Here is a 21,275-nt window from a genome sequence, read left to right as displayed (position 1 = left end):
ATCAAGACACAGATGCATGCATCTATGCCTAAAAATTAAAAACCTGTGTAAAATGAAAAAAAAAATGACGTGACCCTCCCACTTAAAAGAGCAACGAGCCCCGGGCTTTTAGTGACCCAGTGTCACAATCGTGGGATTTAGAGGCTGTGTTCCCAGACTGGGCCTTGAACCTGTACTAGTTGGCGCAGACGCTCGCTGGAGGAGACTTGGCTTAATAAAGTTCCTCCGCATGAGAGGGAGCAGTGAACTGATGGGGAGTTTGAGTAGTGTAGAAGTAGCGTGGTAGCTTGGAAGCCACTTGGAAAGACTGGATAGCCTTGAGTGGACGTTAGGAGCTGAGAAGCTACGTGGAGTGGCTGGATAGCCGTGAGTAAACGTTGGTAGCTGGGGGGCTACGTGGAGCGGCTGGATAGCCGTGGGTAGACGTTGGTAGCTGGGTGGCTACGTGGAACGGCTGGATAGCCGTGGGTAGACGTTGGTAGCTGAGTGGCTATGTGGAGTGGCTGGAGAGCCGTGGGTAGACGTTGGTGGCTGGGTGGCTACGTGGAACAGCTGGAGAGCCGTGGGTAGATGTTGGTAGTTGAGTGGCTACGTGGAGCGGCTGGAGAGCCGTGGGTATACGTTGGTAGCTGGGTGGCTACGTGGAGCGGCTGGGTAGCCGTGTGGAGACGTTGGTAGCTGGGTTGCTACGTGGAGCGGCTGGGTAGCTGTGTGGAGACGTTGGTAGCTGGGTGGCTACGTGGAACGGCTGGAGAGCCGTGGGTAGACGTTGGTAGCTGGGTGGCTACATGGAGCGGCTGGGTAGCCGTGTGGAGACGATGGTAGCTGGGTGGCTACGTGGAGCTGCTGTGTAGCCGTGTGGAGACGTTGGTAGCTGGGTGGCTACGTGGAACGGCTGGAGAGCCGTATGGAGATGTTGGTAGCTGGGACGCTACGTGGAGCGGCTGGGTAGCCGTGTGGAGACGTTGGTAGCTGGGACGCTACGTGGAGCGGCTGGGTAGCCATGTGGAGTCGTTGGTAGCTGGGACGCTACGTGGAGCGGCTGGGTAGCCGTGTGGAGACGTTGGTAGCTGGGATTCTACGTGGAGCAGCTGGGTAGCAGGAAACACCTTTGGAGCACAGTGGGAAGGCTCACTTAGTAAAACTAAGAAACTAGTTGCACTGGCAACTTGTGTCAGCATTGGGGATCCTTTTATAGTAGACGCTGAGAGCTGACAGTCTGAGACAGAAGGAGAAGATTCCTCATTGGTAGAATGGAGTCACATGGGCAATCCAAGATGGCCGCGCCCATGGACCAGAGGACAGCGCTTCTTGGATGTAACCAGCGGGGACCAGTGATCAGCAGGAGCCAGCGTGGAAGCAGCCCAGCAGTGGGACCCTCCAGAAGACAAAAGAGAAGACCGCCCTGAGAGAGGAGTACGGCATGGGAGCCGGAAGACAGCGCGGGTCAGCGCCCGTAAAGGTAAGTGGCGGGGTCTGATTCTGGGGTCTCCAGAGCAGCGTGCGGCACCCAGGGCTGGTTGTGCAAAATACGGGGAAAAAACAACTTAGGGGTCCCCTGTATTTAAGCGCAACCAACAGCGGGCTCTGATCTGGTCCTGGTTCTGGAAATACAGGGGGAAAAGTTAGTAGGGTCCCCCTGTAATTCCAGAACCAGCACCGGACTTTTTCTAGTGGGGGGCTAATGCCACAATCAGGGGAGCCCTTTCACCGGGTCCCCCAGCTGAAGCATTAACCCTGACAGCTAGTCAGCCCAGGCTAGGGGGAGCTGGGGACCCCCCCAATAAAGTGGTCCCCCTCTCCAGGGCACCCCAGGCCTAGGCTGATAGCCCGGCGCTAACCGCGGCACACCTGGCCGGTGGGTGCCGGGTTGATTGATGTAGTGTGGTGCATGTGAAAGAGTTATTGTCTTTTGCTGTGGAACTACAGGTCCCAGCAAGCCTCCCATGCACATTACGGGCCCACTGGTACCTGTTAGGGGTGTGCACCGGCCACTTTTCGTGTTTTGGTTTTGGATCTGGATCTTTCTTCGTGTTTTGGATCTGGATTGGTTTTGCCAAAACCACCCTTCCGTGTTTTGGGTTCTGGGTTTTGTGTTTTGGATCTGTATTTTTTTTTTAAAAAAGCATAAAAACAGTTAAAATCACAGAATTTGTGGGTTTTTCTGCTCCTATGCTATTATTAACCTCAATAACCTTAATTTCCACTCATTTCCAGTCTATTCTGAACACCTCACAATAGTGTTTTTATGTCCAAAAGGTTGCACCGAGGTAGCTGGATGACTATGCTAAGCGATACGAGTGGGCAGCACAAACACGTGGCCCATCTAGGAGTGGCACTGCAGTGGCAGACAGGATGGCAGTTTGAAAAACTAGGCCCCAAACTGTACATAATGCAAATGCAAAGAAAAAAAAGAGGTGCAAGATGGAATTGTCCTTGGGCCCTCCCACCTACCCTTATGTTGTATAAACAGGACATGCACACTTTAGCAAACCAATCATTTCAGCACCAGGGTCTGCCACACGACTGTGGCTGAAATGATTGGTTCGTTTGGGCCCCCACAAAACAAGCTGGCAATTAATCTGTCCCTGCATAAACTGGCTCTACGGAGGCAAGATGTCGTCCTCATCCTCCTCATCCACCGATTCCTCACCCTCTTCAGTGTTGTGTACATCCTCATCCTCACAGAGTATTAACTCGTCCCCGATGGAATCCACCACCACAGGTCTCTCTGTACGTTCTGGAGGCTGGTCTCCCTGGAAGAGTTGATAATTCATTTTTATGAACATCATCTCCACATTTTGTGGAAGCAACCTCCTACGCCTTTCGCTGATAATGTTCCCGGCTGCACTAAACACTCTTTGGAGTACACACTGGAGGGGAGTCAACTCAGGTAAAATAGAGCTAGTTTGTACAGGGGCCTCCAAATTGCCTCTTTTTCCTGCCAGTACAGGTACGGACTGTCTGACATGCCTACTTGGATGCTGTCACTGATGTAATCCTCCACTATTCTGTCAATGGTGATAGTATCATATGCAGTGACAGTAGACATGTCAGAAATTGTTGCCAGGTCCTTCAGTCCGGACCAGATGTCCAAACTTGGTCCTGCCTGCCCTGCATCACCGCCAACGGGTTGCTTAGGATACCTACATTTTTTCCTGGCAGCCCCAGTTGCGGGAGAAAATGAAGAAGGAGCTGTTGACGTGTCACGTTCCGCTTCAGCTGACAGTGTTTTCACCAGCAGGTCTTTGCACCTCTGCAGGCTTGTATCGGCCGGAAAGAGAGACACCACATAGGCTTTAAACCTAGGATCGAGCACGGTGGCCAAAATGTAGTGGTCTGATTTCAACAGATTGACCACCCTGGAATCCTGGCAAAGCGAATGAAGGGCTTCATCCACAAGTCCCACATGTCGAGCGGAATCGCTTCGTCTTAGCTCCTCCTTCACTTTCTCCAGCTGCTTCTGCAAAAGCCTGATGAGGGGAATGACCTGACTCAAGCTGGCAGTGTCTGAACTGACTTCACGTGTGGCAAGTTCGAAGGTCTGGAGAACCTTGCACAACACGGAAATCATTCTCCACTACGCTTGAGTCAGGTGCATACCCCCTCCTTTGCCTATGTCATAGGTGGATGTATAGGCTTGAATGGCCTTTTGCTGCTCCTCCATCCTCTGAAGCATATAGAGGGTTGAGTTGCACCACGTCACAACCTCTTGCTTCAGGTGATGGCGGGGCAGGTTCAAGAGTGTTTGCTGGCGCTCCAGTCTTCGGCACGCAGTCGTTGAATGGCGAAAGGGGCCAGAAATTTTTCGGACCACCCAAAGCGTCTCCTGCACGCCCCTGTCGCTTTTCAGAAAATTCTGCACCACCAAGTTTATTGTGTGAGCAAAACATGGGATGTGCTGGAATTTGCTCAGATGTAATGCCCACACAATATTGGTGGCGTTGTCTGATATCACAAATCCCCAGGAGAGTCTAAGTTGGGTAAGCCACTGGGCGATGATTTCCCTCAGTTTCTCTAAGAGGTTGTCGGCAGTGTGCCTCTTACTGAAACCGGTGCTATACAGCGTAGCCTGCCTTGGAATGAGCTAGCGTTTCTGAGATGCCGCTACTGGTGACGCTGCTGCTGTTGCTGCGTAAGGTGATACATCTACCCAGTGGGCTGTCACAGTCATATAGTCCTTAGTCTGCCCTGTTCCACTTGTCCACATGTCCGTGGTTAAGTGGACATTGGGTACAACGGCATTTTTCAGGACACTGAGGACACATTTCTGACGTTTCTGTACAGTCTCGGTATCGCCTGCCTAGTGAAGTGGAATCTAGACGGGATTTGGAACCGGGGGACACACTACCTCCATCAATTGTCTAAATCCCACTGCACTAATGGCGGATACCGGACGCACGTCTAACACCAACATAGCAGTCAAGGCCTCAGTTATACGTTTTGCTTCAGGATCACTGCTGTCGTACTTCATCCTCCTTGCTAAGGACTGTTAGAGGGTCAATTGTTTAGTAAAAGTAGTGGTGTTCTTACTTCCTCTCTGGGATGATGAACGACTCCCAGCAGCAGCAACAGCAGCAGCGGCAGCAGGAGGCGTAGCAATGCAGGATCCTCCGGAGGAATCCCGGATAGGAGAGTCAGTCATGCCAGTGACATTGCCTGCACGACTACTTCCGATCCTGACTAAAGATGAAATTGACGAGGAGGGAGTTGACGGTGTGGTTTGCAGGCGCTTTGATACAACAGGACAATGGGATTTAAGTGTCCCTGGACTGCTTACGGTCTTAGCCAAAGTTTCTGAACTTGACAGTAACTTTTTATGAACGCACTGCAGGTGCCGTATAAGGGAGGATGTTCCTAGGTGGTTAACGTCCCTACCCCTACTTATTTCACCTTTACATATGTTACATATGGCAAGACAGTTGTTGTCCGGATTTGGATAGAAATATTGCCAGACCAAAGAGGTGGAATGTTTGGTCTTCTGCCCAGGCATGACCGTGATGGGCTTTTTCATCCCACGGACAACAACTGTCTCCCCCGGAGCCTGATTTAAGCAAACCACATCACCATCAGAATCCTCCTCGCCAACTTCCTCCTCAGCGCCAGCTACACCAGTATCCTCATCCTGTTGTACTTCAACAGTGACATCTTCAATTTGCATATCAGCAAGTGGACTGTGGGTGCTCCTTTCAGCACTTGCAGGGGGCATGCAAATGGTGGAAAGAGCCACCTCTTGCCGTCCAGTGCTGGGAAGGTCAGGCATCGCAACCACCACCAAACTTGCACTCTCCTTGGGGATTTGTGATATCTTCTTAGAACGCACAGTTCTTCGCTGTGCTTTTGCCAGCTTAACTCGTTTGATTTTTTTAGTGGGAGGAGGGCTTCCATCGTCATGTGAAGCTGAACCACTAGTCATGAACATAGGGAAAGACCTTAGCCATTCCTTGCCACTCCGTGTCGTAAATGGCATATTGGCAAGTTTACGTTTCTCTTCAGATGATTTAAATGTTTTTTTCAAGGTCATTTTCCTGAACTTTGTCATTTGGGATTGTATGTGCCCTCTACTATGACATTGGGCATCGGCCTTGGCAGACGACGTTGATGGCATGTTATCGTCTATGTCATGACTAGTGGCAGCAGCTTCAGCACTAGGAGGAAGTGGTTCTTGATCTTTCCCTATTTTATTTTTATTGGAGAAAGTTTGGTCCGTGCACTTTGTGGGTTACACCACCCTTTAAGAAATGAGCCAGCCAGCCCTTTACTTATGGGACACAGGCGCACGCTTGGCACTGCTCCTTTTTTGATGCACGTGCAGCTACAGCCCACACAATTTACAAACACAGAAAATATTTTTTTATTTTGTTTGGAGTACCCTTTGGGGATTACAGTACCCTTTAATGGACAAGCCAGCCGGCCTTTTACTTATGGGACACAGGCGCACGCTTGGCGCTGCTCCTTTGTTGATGCACGTGCAGCCACAGTGCACACAATTCACAAACACAGAAAATATTTTTTTATTTTGTTTGGAGTGCCCTTTGGGGGTTACAGCACCCTTTAATGGACAAGCCAGCTGGCCTTTTACTTATGGGACACAGGCGCATGCTTGGCGCTGCTCCTTTGTTGATGCACGTGCAGCCACAGTGCACACAATTCACAAACACAGAAAATATTTTTTTATTTTGTTTGGAGTGCCCTTTGGGGGTTACAACACCCTTTAATGGACAAGCCAGCCGGCCTTTTACTTATGGGACACAGGCGCACGCTTGGCGCTGCTCCTTAGTTGATGCACGTGCAGCCACAGTGCACACAATTCACAAACACAGAAAATATTTTTTTATTTTGTTTGGAGTGCCCTTTGGGGGTTACAGCACCCTTTAGCGGTCAATCCAGCCGGCCCTTTATTTATGGGACACAGGCGCACGCTTGCCACTACTTTGTAGATGCACGAGCGGCTACTGCGCACACAATTCACAAACACAAAAAAAATATATATTTTTTTGTTTGGAGTGCCCTTTGGGGGTTACACCACCCTTTAATGGACAAGCCAGCCAGCCTTTTACTTATGGGACACAGGCGCACGCTTGGCGCTGCTCCTTTGTTGATGCACGTGCAGCCACAGTGCACACAATTCTCAAACACAGAAAAACATTTTTTATTTTGTTTGGAGTGCCCTTTGGGGGTTACAGCACCCTTTAGCGGTCAATCCAGCCGGCCCTTTATTTATGGGACACAGGCGCACGCTTGGCACTACTTTGTTGATGCACGTACGGCTACTGCGCACACAATTCACAAACACAAAAAAATATATTTTTATATTTTGTTTGGAGTGCCCTTTAGGGGTTACAGCACCCTTTAATGGACAAGCCAGCCGGCCTTTTTCTTATTGGACACAGGCGCACGCTTGGCGCTGCTCCTTTGTTGATGCACGTACAGCCACAGTGCACACAATTCACAAACACAGAGAAAAAAAATATTTTGTTTGGAGTGCCCTTTGGGGGTTACAGCACCCTTTAGCGGTCAATCCAGCCGGCCCTTTATTTATGGGACACAGGCGCATGCTTGGCACTACTTTGTTGATGCACGTGCGGCTACTGCGCACACAATTCACAAACACAAAAAAAAATATTTTTTTATTTTGTTTGGAGTGCCCTTTGGGGGTTACAGCACCCTTTAATGGACAAGCCAGCTGGCCTTTTAATTATGGGACACAGGCACACGCTTGGCGCTGCTCCTTTGTTGATGCACGTGCAGCCACAGTGCACACAATTCACAAACACAGAAAAAATATTTATTTTTTTAGCACTTGGGGGGAGCACCCCTGATGGACAGAGCACCCCCTGGACAACATTACAGCACCCCTTTAGGACTGGGACACTGCACAGGACTTTGGAGTGGACAACTGACTGCACAACACAGTCCAGCCAGCTCCTATGGACTTTGAAGGAGTGGACACAGCCCCTATGAACAACAGCAGCACAGCGCAGCACAGCACAACACTACACTGCACTACACTACACTACACAGCCCACCCAGCCCTAACTCCCACCCTCCCTCTTCACTGTCCATAGCCGAGTGAGAAAATGGCGCCGACGCGGGTACCTTATATAGGATCCAAAATCCGCGAGACCCGGAAGGTGGGATGATGACGTTTTGCCTCGGTTTCAGATCAGAGTCAGACGGGAAAAGTCAAGCCTGACTCGGATCGGCCTCGGATCGGGGGGGCTCCGGATTTCAGAAATCCGAACCCGCTCACCCCTAGTACCTGTAGTTCCACAACAACAACAAAAACCCTGAAATTTGGCATGCAACACCGAGCGACGGTTCTACCCATCCATGCCAAATTTCCGCTCGGTACCTCCAATAGCTTTTGAGGTGTACCCCTTAAACACCATGCCCCCCAGCTCAGCCCTCAGGAGTTCTCTATGGGAGAATTCAGTTTTTTTCGAGTCAGCCTTAATATAAGGGCCCTTATAATAAATGTAGTAACTTTGCACCTGGATAAACCATAAGCAATGCTAAGGGTGAAATTATTTTTTTTTTTTTCTTGCATTCAGGTTAAATACTGTCTACTTTTGCATGTAGTCCACAAATGACAGACTGCAATTTAGATTTAAGTTTGGATATGCAGGACTGGTGCAAGGTTTTTCAGCACACTAGGCAAGGCTTCAACTTGCCTCCCTCTGCCCCCATATACCCACATCCAGATTCTCACACAAGTGTCGCCTGTCCAACTTTCCGTCTCCTTCGCCTGTTTCAGAGGCGAAAACTTTTCGTGCGTGTCCCCGCTTTTCGCCCTACTCAATTCCTAAACACGGCAAAACGGAAAGCGGCGAATTCGGAACCGGCCGAAAGTACTGTCAGCAGTGGGGAAATCAGTCTGTACCCCAAAAAAAGATGCACTAACAGGGAATCACTGTAGATGTGTACTAATAACCCTAATAAAAGTGTTTGGGGTACTTAAGTAGTTTAAATTGCTTCTTATTAGTGTCTTTGCAAAAGTGGTGAAGAATGGCATAAAGCAGTAATTTTTGGTGAAAATAAGTAGTCCAGTCACATATGGGGTACTTGCAAATGGGTGCTAGCTTATTTTAATGTTTCTAAAATGAACTTTTAAAAAATGTAAAAAGCACACCTGCAATCCCAAACACACCTGACCCATCATTGCAGACCCCCAAGAAGTCTATTTCGCTAGTTTTTATGCTTGTCCCCCCACTTTTTACTTTTTCACCCCAAAAATGAAAGTACTTTTTTGAGGTGTTCTTAGGTTTTTGTTTTTTTTCCCCCCAGATTTGTCCTTTGGGGGACTGTCCCAAGGGTTCTGGGTTGTTTCCTCACGCTTGCACCCCAAAATAAAGATTTTGCACTTCTTTTTAACTGCTATTCATTGGAGAAACTTTTTTGCCTATTACAGTACATTGCATTGAGTTTCCATTTAGGCAAATTCCGTCTGGAATTGAATTTGGAGATAAGTTCTGACCAGGCGAAAAGCGTCTATATGCGAAACTTTTTCGCCTATTACGGCTTTTCGTCTCTAATTGAATACGGCTCATAAATTGTGTCTATTGCTGAATGCCGTCCAGGGGCATACACATCATTTCTAGAGATTTTTTTGTGATGATTTGTTTGAGTCCTTGGGCTGTATTTACTATGCTGATGATTTTCAAATATGCTGATTTGTGGCGGTTTTGCCATCAGAATATAAAATAACAATAATATTGTATGTAATGGTGAAAACACGCCATTACATTCTCTATTGGCTGAAAGATGTCATGTGTACATGTCATAAAGTCAAACAGCGATAAATAGTATACATAAAGATTTTTATAGTGTCTGATACAGCACAGCAAATGGGGTATATGTCAGGGGGGGTGGTGGGGGGTTGGGAGGAGGGAAATATGCTGGATGTGTCTATGTGTGTGAGTATAACCTGTATGCGTTGTATGCAAGTCTGTAAAATTGCAGCCGTGTGAGAGTGCTGAAAAGAAATCCTGGCACTGTTATAGTGGGTAATTACTTATTAATTATGTGTCAATGAAGTCACAATGCTCATTTATCAGATGAATCCTTTATGATTTAACCTTTGTTTATATACCAGTAGAGGACTAATATACTCCCACTGCGGGTGTCCATACATTTTGGCAGAAAATTCTTATTTAATAAAATAAGATCTACAGTGAAAGGACAGCCAGCATCAGTACAGCCAGCCCAGTACAGCAACAGCCCAAAGGCTGCTTCACTCCATTAGCCATGACTATAAAGGCCACAATCAGCCCCCAAGGCTGCTCCAACAGCCCAAAGGCTGCGTCGCACCTCCTGCCCTCGGCACAACTAGTCAAAGCAAACCAGCCCCAAGGTGGCATCAACAGCCCAAAGGCTGCAACCAAATCCTTAACCCTTGGCCACAACTAGTACAATACATTCCTGCCCTCAAGGCTGTCATCAGGAACTCTACATAACCTTGGTGATTCCCTCCAGGAATCGTTACATTTATAGAAAATCTTCTATAATCGCAATCAAAGAGACTCTGCACTAACCTAGTACACTCCAAACTGTATTCTGTGTGATAACTCACTTCCTGTTTCTTGTTATGCAATGTCATAAGTAAACACTTCCTCTTGTGATGGTACCCAAATAAGCCCAATAATAATTGAATTGAAACTGATCAGTTCATTTGCAGAAGCATCAGGACTGACTGGTGAAGCTGTAACAGTACTCTTATGTTGGCCATACACTAGTACGACCATCATAAGATAAGATTCATCTTATGATTTCCCTTGAACTCCCCGGCAGCTCCCTGGCAGTCCCGAACGCACTTTATACACACGATGTACATACAATCTAACGTTACGATCGATCGTGTGCCTACTGAAAAACTGATCATCATTCTTCAAAACGTCACTGAAATGACAGCGGTCGGATGCACGATACATCGCATGGTGAAAAACACGGCACGATCAGCATACGAATACAACGGATCAAATGGGCTGCACATCTGATCATACAATACATTTTAGGAGCTGCGAGAGCGCGCATTGGATCATATCCTAGTTAAAAAAATACATGATTTCTACACGATTCATCTTACAACGTGTCGGAAATCGGGCAATCGGCCGCCCGAAATCGTGCTAGTGTATGGCCAGCATTACCGCTGCCAGCCAGCATCACTGGGTTGCTTTGAGGATATTATAATCATAAATTGTGGAGGTATCTGATATTTTATCACTGTGGTGAGCTGCAAAAGACAATCTGTGTTTTTGCCCCCTAATAGTAAATAGGGGCCATAATGTTGATCTTCACCTTGAAATTTAATGGTTTTAGGGGAAAACAATGGATGAAGAGGGCATGTTCAACATTAGGACATATATGGACTTATTCATCATGGGAGAAGAGGGGAGCCCGATAATTATGTATCCAACTTGCCATAAACTTAACTACCTGAGCAATTCAGTATTGTATCAGTGCAGGGGCAGATGCACTGAAAAGCAGCTATCCCCATGATCCCTATCACTGCTATAGAAGTAACAGTGACACTTACCACTGCCCGATCCGGCCAACTGTGCATGTGTGACCTGAGTTCACACATGTGCGCAGCTGCCCCATAGGAAGGAGGGTCTCCGGGAACCTTTCTGTGATATTTCCAATAAAGATCTAGGAGATAGTCACAATTTAGGAATAACCATCACATGGATACGTGTTCAAATGAATGAAGAACCTTCATAATGTACAAAGTGTAAAAATACCTAATTATATGAATGAAATAGTCCATATTAAAATGTACAGCTAAATATCAAGGCACGAGATGTATTATATTATTTTATTCTGTAACAATGAAAATAACACTGCAATAATAACTAAATATATGTGTAAATATAAGTATCTGTATTCACATGGCTCAGAATAAATCTTCAGTCAAATTAAAAGTTTAAACATTGGAGCATTTACCTGCTGTCCAATGGGCAGAATAAAGCTTCTTCTATCCTGCTGGACACTCAGACTACTTCAATGCATTTCGTGATGATTGCAAATCTTCAGAAAAGAAAATGGGTGTATATTAGTGCCATGTGGAGGCTGGTGTGGTGCTATATGATCTGCTTATTTGACTCCCATCTTTCACACTGCCCACCTTGTTCACCTCAAACAGCCATTTAAATTAATTTCTGTGAGTTTAGTATCTTCTAGTGCATGTTGCTATGTTTCATAAAGTAACATAATATGTGTATTCAGATACAGAAGGTCATTATTTAACAAGTATCTATGGCCCATTCAGGTAGATTATAGAGCACAAAGGCAGCATAGAGACGCCCACTACCGCTTTCGTACATCCGTAATACCTTGCAGTCCTGGGTGTTGAAAAAGTATATTATCGAAACTCTCCTACCGAGGTCCTTTATGATTGTTTGATCATTTCCAATAACATTTATGGTGCGTACACACGGTACGATTAAAATGTATGATATGAACGATAACGCTATCGATAATATCGTTATCGTTCATATCGTGCATTTTTCGGTGCCTCCAACCCACAAACGGCCTGTGATGTGTGGGCATGTATGGACAATAAAGATATTGTCCATTGACTTTGCATGCAGGCCAACTTGGTCAATATTGACCAGGTTACTATAGGGACCCGCGATTGTTGATCGCGGGTCGTTGCCCATTGTTGGTGGTGTGCTGGATGATCGATATCGATTATCAACCAGCACACCCAGGAGATCGTTCAACCATATCGTAATCGTTGACGATCGTCCCATGTGTATGCACCATTAGTGCAGTGAGTTACACTAATAAGCAATTTGGAAATTCTGTGATCCAATAAAATTCAGAATAGAGTAACTACTACACTCTAACTCCTACATGTTGCTGAATATTTGATGAGTTACATATTCTTTTATATAAGAGGTAAACCCCACTGTTCCTCATACTAGTACTTACTTCATGCTGCACTACACCTGCTACTGCAGATTATTATTATTACATTTTATTTATAGGGCGCCACAAGAGGTCTGCAGCACCGTACATACAGTAAAGGGTACACAGAACATTACATTACAATACAGTAACAAACTTATGAACAGAGCACATGTAACAATTAGCAACACAATTCTCCATACACAATACAGCTGGGAAGGTGAAGGCTGTCATAGAAGTGCTAGAGAAGAAGGCTGTGATACAGTGGGGAGGAGGACCCTGCTCCTAGGAGCTTACAATCTAGGGGTTGAATAGGTGAAACGATAATGACCTATTTCTATTTTCTTTCAGGGAATTAGTATATGGATTTTCTTACAATAATTATAGTCTCTATAGATAGCATAGAATTCCTCGGTAAAGAAACAGTCATGTTATTATTAGCTTCTGTTAAGACCTTTACATGAAACTCCTTATAAATATGAACGGTGATCTATAGTAAATAAAATATATTAAACTATGCAGATAATTTGTACATAATGTCGCTAGTCAAAACTCAAGTAAAATACTATTGCAAATTAGGTGCATTATTTTTATGATTAAAATTATGTCTTTTCCTCTTTGCAACAAAAGCACTTTTTTATTTTAGTTTCTGGTGGTAAAAGGGGGTAGCCCTCTGCAGAAGAGGGAGAGGGTTGCATGGGAATATGAAATGAATAGCGCCTCAAACTATAGTCAAATACAACATTTACCAGCCTCATCTGACTACAATCAATGCATTGACTATTCTAGTGACTCCTTTGCAATTTAAAACAGCATTATAATGACTGATAGGCAACACAGACAGCATTCTAGTGACCAATAAGCCTTACAGAGAGCATCCTATGGCTAATGTATTCTACAGACTGGTTTACAATACAGAGAGCTTTCTATAGACCAATATACCATAAACAGAAAATTCTCATGACAGCTAATAAAAAGACATCATATACTTGTAGCTCCTACTCAATGTCAATCATCATTCTGCATTTTTAGTTTACAATTCAGGTCACCAAACTCTGCTTTGGCATTACAATGCAGGTCCTCCAAATCACTGGTGGTGTTAGAGTGAAGACCCCTAAAATCTCTAATTGTTTTAAAACACAGACCAAGCGAACATCTGGGGCAGTACTATACTGACCCAATACCTCTGATAGCTTTAAAAACTGACCAACTCAATCTCTGGAGTTTATCTTATCATCTACTTCGACCTATGCTGGCTTTACCATAATAATGTCAGATATCTGGTGGTTTTATAATACAAGCCCAAAAATTCTCTTGCTGTAAAAATCAAATCCTCGATCTATGATGGCGACCCAAATAAATGACTTACCACATTGTGGTCTCACTGCACGCTGGGTAACAGGTTTTGCTGTTCTGGGACAATGTCACACCAGTAGACAGATTTATTAACACTGATTAGTGGACAGTTTCAACCATTCACCAATCTGTTTGGGGATCTCCTGATACTCTGATTGGTAAATATCTATCATCATCCTCCAATCAACATGCTAGATGCTGCCTAATTCACACTGCATGGCCACGGCTGGTGGACATAAGAGAGGAAAATATAAGCTCTGTATTTTGCTAGGATAGCATCCCTTTGTACCTACTGAACTTAATGACTGATTTAACTTACAAGGGACATTATAATATCTCATGAAGATAATTAAGTCTTCAATTAAAATGAATACTTAAGAAAACAATAATTCAACCAAGTGGGGTAAACAAAAAAAAACAATCCTATACCTCATCCTCACAAAGGAAACTTTTTTCCCATAGTTACTTCCATGCAAACAGGGCAACCACAGAAGTTTATCCCAAATTGAACTCTGATTGCTCTCAAAAGTAGAGAGAGAGTTGGGGAGGTGATATTTCTTAGTGGACTCAGGGCTCACGCTCATGTTGTGTGCTGTGTTCTATTTATTTTATAGGGTGCTCGGAAGTGCAAACAATGGCTCCCGGCTGTTGCAAATAATCGCTCAACCATGTGAGCATCTGCATTGCATTCGAATTTCATTCACCTCTGAAATAGGCCCTAGATATACTATGCACGCTGGCATCCTCACCATTAGGAGTCTTGATTCTGAGTTGCACTCAATGCGGATGTTAATGGTGTTTGACACCATTTTTTGCTGCTATGCATGCATCTAAGTTGCACTGTGAATGTATCCCTATTGACACGGACGCACCTCAGGCTCTCTGAACTCTGCTATGGCTCAAAGGACTGCAGGCATACGTTGTACCACCCCACAGTGAGTAAGTAGCCTGATGGTACATTCTGCCACAGGTGCACTACAATACCCAGCACACCCTGTATGCTTCAGGCTGCCACTGTATGTCCCCTATAGCACTGTGTGTATACCACGGCATTACCCTGCACCTGCTGTTATCAATAAACACAGAACCTGTGTTTGGTTCAGCACATAGCATGTACAAAGCAGCAACATCCAGCATGAGTTTCATCAAGGTGAGAGGCTCAGAGAATTATACCACATGGAAGTTCGCATGGAGATGAGTGAGAGGCTATAGAAGATCACAACTAATACAGGTGATAATTCTAATCCTGAGTACGTAGATAGAGCCATGGGGACTATAGGCTTAATGTGTTTATTTCATTATTCACAGGTATCTGTCAGCGCATGTGATGTGGAGGAATCGGTATGATATCTCGGCTGCCGCATGGCCGGGAGTTCAAATCCCGGCAGCGGCAGCCAGACAAAACAGCAGAGCCCGGCAGCGGCAGCGCGACAGCGCTGGAAATCCCGATCGTGGTAAGGTAAGTATCAACTAATCTGACCTAACCCCCCTAACCCTAACTCTCCTTAGGGGTGCCTAACCCTAACCTCCCCCCCTGTGCCTAACCCTAATCCCCCGTCTAAGTGCCTAACCCTAACCCCCCCTTCCCAGCTGCCTAAACCTAAGACTCCCCCGGGGGGTGCCTAACCCTAAGTCCCCTCCGGGGGTGCCTAACCCTAACCTTCCCTCCCCCTAGCCTAACCCTAACTCTCCCAGGGGGATGCCTAACCCTAAGTCCCCCCCGGGTGCCCTAAACCTAACACTCCCCACCCGCGGCTGTCCTCTCGCGGCGCCCAGCATCCCTTCGTTCGGGATGCCGGGCGCTGGTCTCCCGGCGTCAAGGGGAAATGACAGGCGTCTAGATATAGACGCCGGTCATTTATCCCACGCCGGGATAAAGCAGTCGGGAAGCCGGCTGTCGGGATTCCAGCAGCTGGCTTCCCAATTGTATACCGATGTGGATCGCCCTGTAGGCAGCGTATTAAGATAAAGAATCTAGGCCCTCATTCAGAGCCGGACGCTCTGAGCAGAGCGCACGCTCTGAATGAGGGCCGTCCTCCATAATTATGGAGCGTCCTCCTGGACGCTCGTATAGCTGTGGGTCACCACCCACAGCCTATACGAGCGTGCAGGTTGATGGCCGCGATGGTCTTGACCATCGCGACCATCGCCACTGCGAGCCGAAGCCTGCGGTTGAGTTTCTCAACCGCAAGGCCCGGAGTGGTTTTGGCTCTATCAGAGCCAAAATCACTCCCACTGACATCACTAGTGTCAGTGGGCCGGCTTCTGACGGTAGGCGTTCCCTTGGGAACGCCCCCGTCTGGGAGGCACGCCCCTGGCACGCCCACCAAAGGGGGCGTGCTGTCAATCAACATCGACAGCACGTCCCCTTTGATCAGACACAACGAGCGAAGGAAAGTCCTTCGCTCGTCGCATCTGGCACATGCGCACGACGGAGCTCCCGCCGTCGTGCGCATGCGCAGTGCACACCATCGACCCACTTGCGAGCGGACAGCCGCTTGCGAGTGGGTCTGAATTAGGCCCCTAATTTCTAAATTCGATTACCTAGTAGCGGCTCTAGAGTCCAATACAGCCAAACTAACAACAGAGATAGGGCCTGATTCACTATGGATCGCAACTGCGATTGCAATAGCGATTACGCATGCAGTCTCATGATATTGTATGCTAATCCATTGCGATCGCTATGCCATCGCAGATAGTATGCTAATCCATTGCGATCGCTATGTCATTGCAGCACTACATAAGGGCCCCCACTTTACCTCACACACACCCATAATCCTTAGCAAGACTGCAAAACCATCGGTAACATCGAGTACCACTGCAGCCTCATGCACAGTTGCCCAAGCTCTGACCTTAATCAGAAATTGCTAACTTCATCGTACGCTGTGAGTACTCAAGCTGCGTATGGCATTGCAGTGGATAATTTATGCACGTCCCTGTAACAGTGTTACCTCCAGGGTCTCGACCGCATCCGTGTCTGCTCGCCTTTCCCTGTGGCTGCGCTCTTGGAGCGCAGATACCGATTCTAAGAAAAGCCTTACCCTATAATGGGTAGATTTTGTTTGTTCCAGACCTGGACAAGATTGTTGACACGTTGGCAAGATCAAAATCTGCGTTTCTGCCATCTGCTCCTTCAAAGTCTCGAACATCCTCTTTTAGGTCCATTCGTCCCCAAGGAAAATTTTAAGGGCAATCCTTTACTAGACAGTCCACGGCCAAGAAGGCAGCCAAGCCTAAGAAACAGGCCAGGAGCAAAAGATCTCCTGCCAGGGGCGTATTAGGATGGAAAACCAGCCCGGGAAATATCGGAAGCAGCCCTAAATGGGGAGCTGGAGTCTGTGGAGGGGGTGGAGTCTCTTTGCTATAGAGTGGGCGTGAGAAAGCAGAGTAGTGTGAAGAGATGTTTATGTGTAAGTAAAAGTATTTTGTACTGAATACGGTAGAAAACCGGCAACCAATGGAGGGACTGACAGAGCGGGGCAGCAGACGATGAACGTTTGGCACGGAAGATAAGCCACGCAGCTGCATTCATAATGGATTGTAATGGCGATAGCCTGTTTTTGGGAAGACCAGTAAGGAGACTATTGCAATAGTTAATTCGGGAAATAATGAGTGCATGGATTAGAGTTTTTGCAGTGTCTTGTGTGAGATATGGTCGAATTTTGGATATGTTTTTTAGATGTATGTAGCATTATTTTGAGACAGATTGAATGTGGGAAACAAAGGACAGTTCAGAGTCAAGGATGACACCTAGGCAGCGAGCTTGTGGGGCAGGGTGGATTGTCGAGTTATCAACAGTGATAGAGAGATCAGGTTGGTAACTGTTATTGGCCAAGGGAAATATAATTAATTCTGTTTTAGAAATATGACATCCAAGATGTAGTGGCAGAAAGACATTCAGTGACACGGACCAATACAGATGGTGATAAATCTGGGGAGGATAGGTAGATTTGAGTATCATCCACATACAGATGATACTGAAATCCAAAAGAGCGGATTAGTTTGCCAAGAGAGGTGGTATAGATTGAGAATAACAAAGGACCTAAGACAGAGCCTTGTGGTACTCCAACTGATAGAGGTAGCGAAGAGGAGGCAGAATCAGAAAAACTAATAGTAAAAGAGCGATCAGATAGGTAGGAAGAAAACCAAGAAATGGCTGTGTCCTTAAGATCTAGGGATTGTAGTGTTTGTATGAGAGGAGAGTGGTCAACAGTGTCAAAAGCAGCAGAGAGATCTAGAAGAATGAGGAGTAATGGCCTTTAGCCTTGGCAGTGACCAGATCATTAACTACCTTAGTCAGTGCTGTCTCTGTGGAGTGTTGGTAACGAAAGCCAGACTGAACTAGATCCAATAAGTTGTGTGAGTTTAGAAAGTGTGTGAGGCGGGTGTAGACAAGTCTCTCAAGTAGATTGGAGGGGCATGGGAGCTGGGAGATAGGATGGTAATTTGAGAGTCTGTTATGGTCAGAATTTTGTTATTTCAGAATGGGAGTAACCACTGCATGCTTGAACAGTGATGGAAAGATGCCAGTAGAGAGAGAGAGATTACAGATTTTAGTTAGGGTTGGGATGAGCACGGGAGCCAGAGCTTTACTGATTTGTGAGGGTATAGGATCAAGAGGAGAGGTAATAGAGTAGGAGGATGAGAAGAGTGTAGATACTTCATCTTCATTTGTGAGGTCAAATGAAGAGAATGGGCCAGAGGGTTCAGGTAGGGAATTGAGCAGGTCACTAGCTGAGGAAGAGCCCACCATTTCTTATCGGATCTTATCAATCTTGTCATTAAAATAGGAAGCAAGATCTTGCGCACAGATAGTAGCAGGTGGTTTGGGTGAGGGAGAGGTAAGAAGCAGTTTAAATGTATTAAAAAGTCACTTGGGGTTAGAGGCTTGAGCAGAGATAAGAGATTGAAAATATATTTGTTTGGCAGCATTCAGAGCAGAGATAAGAGTTGTAGATAGCCTCTACATTTCCTCCTCAGTGTTTTTTACCCATTTTTAATCTCAAATATAAACTGTAGTTTATACTTCTACCATCTTCATTAAAAAATGTTTACACATTTTATAATATACTGTAGATATATATCTATATATCTCCATCTATAAATATACACAGATTGTACTTGCCAACCTTTTGGCTGCTTCCTTTGGGAGGGGGCAGCCAGGTTGGCACTGTGGGGGACTGGGTGGAGGTGGGCGGGGCTCAGCAGAGGTGGGCAGGGCTCAAGGCATAATTACGTGATCGCATCATCAGCCTCCTGTGCACAGTTGGGTGGTCCCAAAACCTGGAGACTAGTCTACCTTTCCGGGTGGCTGGGAGCACCACCTGATTTTCAGGAGCCTCCCGGCCATTCTGGAGGGTAGGCAAGCATTGCACAGATACATACACACAGGGCCGCCATCACGGGGGGACTGCTGGGACGGAAGAGTATAAATCCCCACAATCTGCCCACACTTTCCACAAAATAAGAAAGTTATCCCCCTTGCAGGCTCGGTGGCTCGCCACATGATTATATTCCCCCTCTATGCCCACTTGGATGGTAGGGAGTGACGTTGGACACTGGCAGATAACGTCATCGTACAGAAACGGAAGGGGATCTATCTCTTCCCCTGCTGGGACTGCAGCAGCAGCTAGACTACTCTGCCCCCTAGTTACCTGGCTTATGGCTCTGCAGGGGATTCTGGGAGTTGTAGTCTTGTTGCTATATCCCTGTAGGGCAATCAATATATGCAGAACTACATGTCCCATCATGCTGTTGTAGCAGCCTATACAGCAAGCAGTCATGCTGCCAGGCTACCTCTGTGTTCCCCACAGCTTCTGGAAAGCAAATGCCTGACAGCACACTGCAAATTACAGCTTTCAGGACACAGGCTGAGGTGCTAAAGAGATTATCCGGTTTAGGGCAAGGTAGGGACAGACTCTACATTTACTGTCTGATGCAAGAGGGAGGTCATCACACTTTTTCTGAAAAGGGCTAAACACATTCTTATACTTTAAGGGTGGGATTCAATTGTTTTAGCACGCCCGATCTCCCATTTAAAGTGCCATTTGGGCGACCAAACAGGTCACTTTCCGCCCATTTGAGCTCGCACCCCCGAGGGTGCGAACTGAAATGGTGTGTCGGTAGCTGATCGTGCCTGACAGGGGCAACAATTGAATAGCTCCTGTCGGGCGCGTAGGGGAGCTAAACAATTGAATTCTGCCCCCAGTGTTTATGTTTAACTGCAGCTGTAACTGATGGGATTAACAGTAACATTTACTGCTGTTATCTACCCACTTCATGGTTCAAACGGACGGACAAGTCTGTGTTTTTTCAGGACCACCCCCAGTCACCACCCCAAATGCTGACAGCCTGTCACTCACTTTGCAATGGATTCATCTGTGCACCCCTAATTGCAATGCGATCGATGCGCACCTGTAGTGTGGCTTATACGCATGCGCGATGGCAAACAATAGCTTGATCTGCGTCCATAATCGCCATTGTATCCATTGTTAATCAGGCCCACTGACCTCTTATTCACGGCACCCTTGGGGCAGACATACGTGAAGGATATCTACACCAAGCTGTTAATACCACAAGAAAGAAAAAAGTTAATTGGGGTTATCCTCAGTTTAGATTACATTTAATAGCTGTATTGACACTTCAGTACAAGCTGGAGCACTAGGTGATGAGCTACTATTATTTATTTTTAGCAGTATAACAACCATCTTATCAATTAGCATTATTGGGCCTATTCATGATGTTAATTATCGGGGTTAATTATTAATTAATTCTTTATATGCAGCTGCAGCTGCTCCTAACTATCTCTTTACACTGCACTTTTCTTACTATGGTGGTGCTCTGGGGAAGCTTGGCTGGGCCAGTTTTGGGGGGTCCTGTGCTCTGGATTTGAACCCTAGTATGTTAGGGACCTACCCTAAAGAGGTTACCTGGATATGGAGGGTAGGCCCATAACCTTGGCCATGATTATGCTAAAAACCTCTATTGATTGCAAAATGTTATTGCATTTATATATATTATTAATAATTTGGAGTTGTGCACCTGAGATTTGTCTGTTTCTGTGCCTGCAATTCGTCTCATCAGGTAGCACCTCCCATCATATATAGAGTCAGGTTATGCAGTCCAGAAATCTTTCCCATATACTCCATTTAATGTGCTTTATTGCACTTCTGAGGGAAAGGAGACACCCCCATTCTGGATTAGCACCCTTCCTTATTGGTTTAAAAGCATGGAGTATGGTAATGTATATGCACACTGTATTAAGCACAATTCTAGGTAAGTCCTACAAGTTATATACTGTAGTGCAACTTTGGTTCATTTTTGGGGTGTGGGCCCCCCCGCATTGCATTGGTTAATATATCTCAGGGCACCGCATTATAACACATTTTCCTTTATAACACATTTTAACCCTTCACTGTGTGTGTTTAATATATATGTACTTCACTTTTTTTTTTTTTTCATTCTTTATATGCAGCTGCAGCTGCTCCTAACTATCTCTTTACACTGCACTT

At 46.1% G+C, this 21,275-nt stretch overlaps 1 protein-coding gene across 1 annotated transcript in view; it reads left to right on the top strand.

Moving 5' to 3' along the window:
• LOC148521959 (protein kinase C delta type-like) overlaps positions 1–21,275 on the top strand; it is a 40,433-nt gene that overhangs the window by 11,965 nt on the left and 7,193 nt on the right. The gene's annotated exons all lie outside the window — the stretch shown is intronic.

Source organism: Taudactylus pleione, unplaced genomic scaffold (genome assembly GCF_031769625.1).
Source record: "Taudactylus pleione unplaced genomic scaffold, aTauple2 ptg000154l, whole genome shotgun sequence".
NCBI lineage: Eukaryota > Metazoa > Chordata > Amphibia > Anura > Myobatrachidae > Taudactylus > Taudactylus pleione.
The sequence above is the reverse complement of the archived record's forward strand: the minus strand, read 5'-3'. Positions and strand labels throughout refer to the sequence as shown.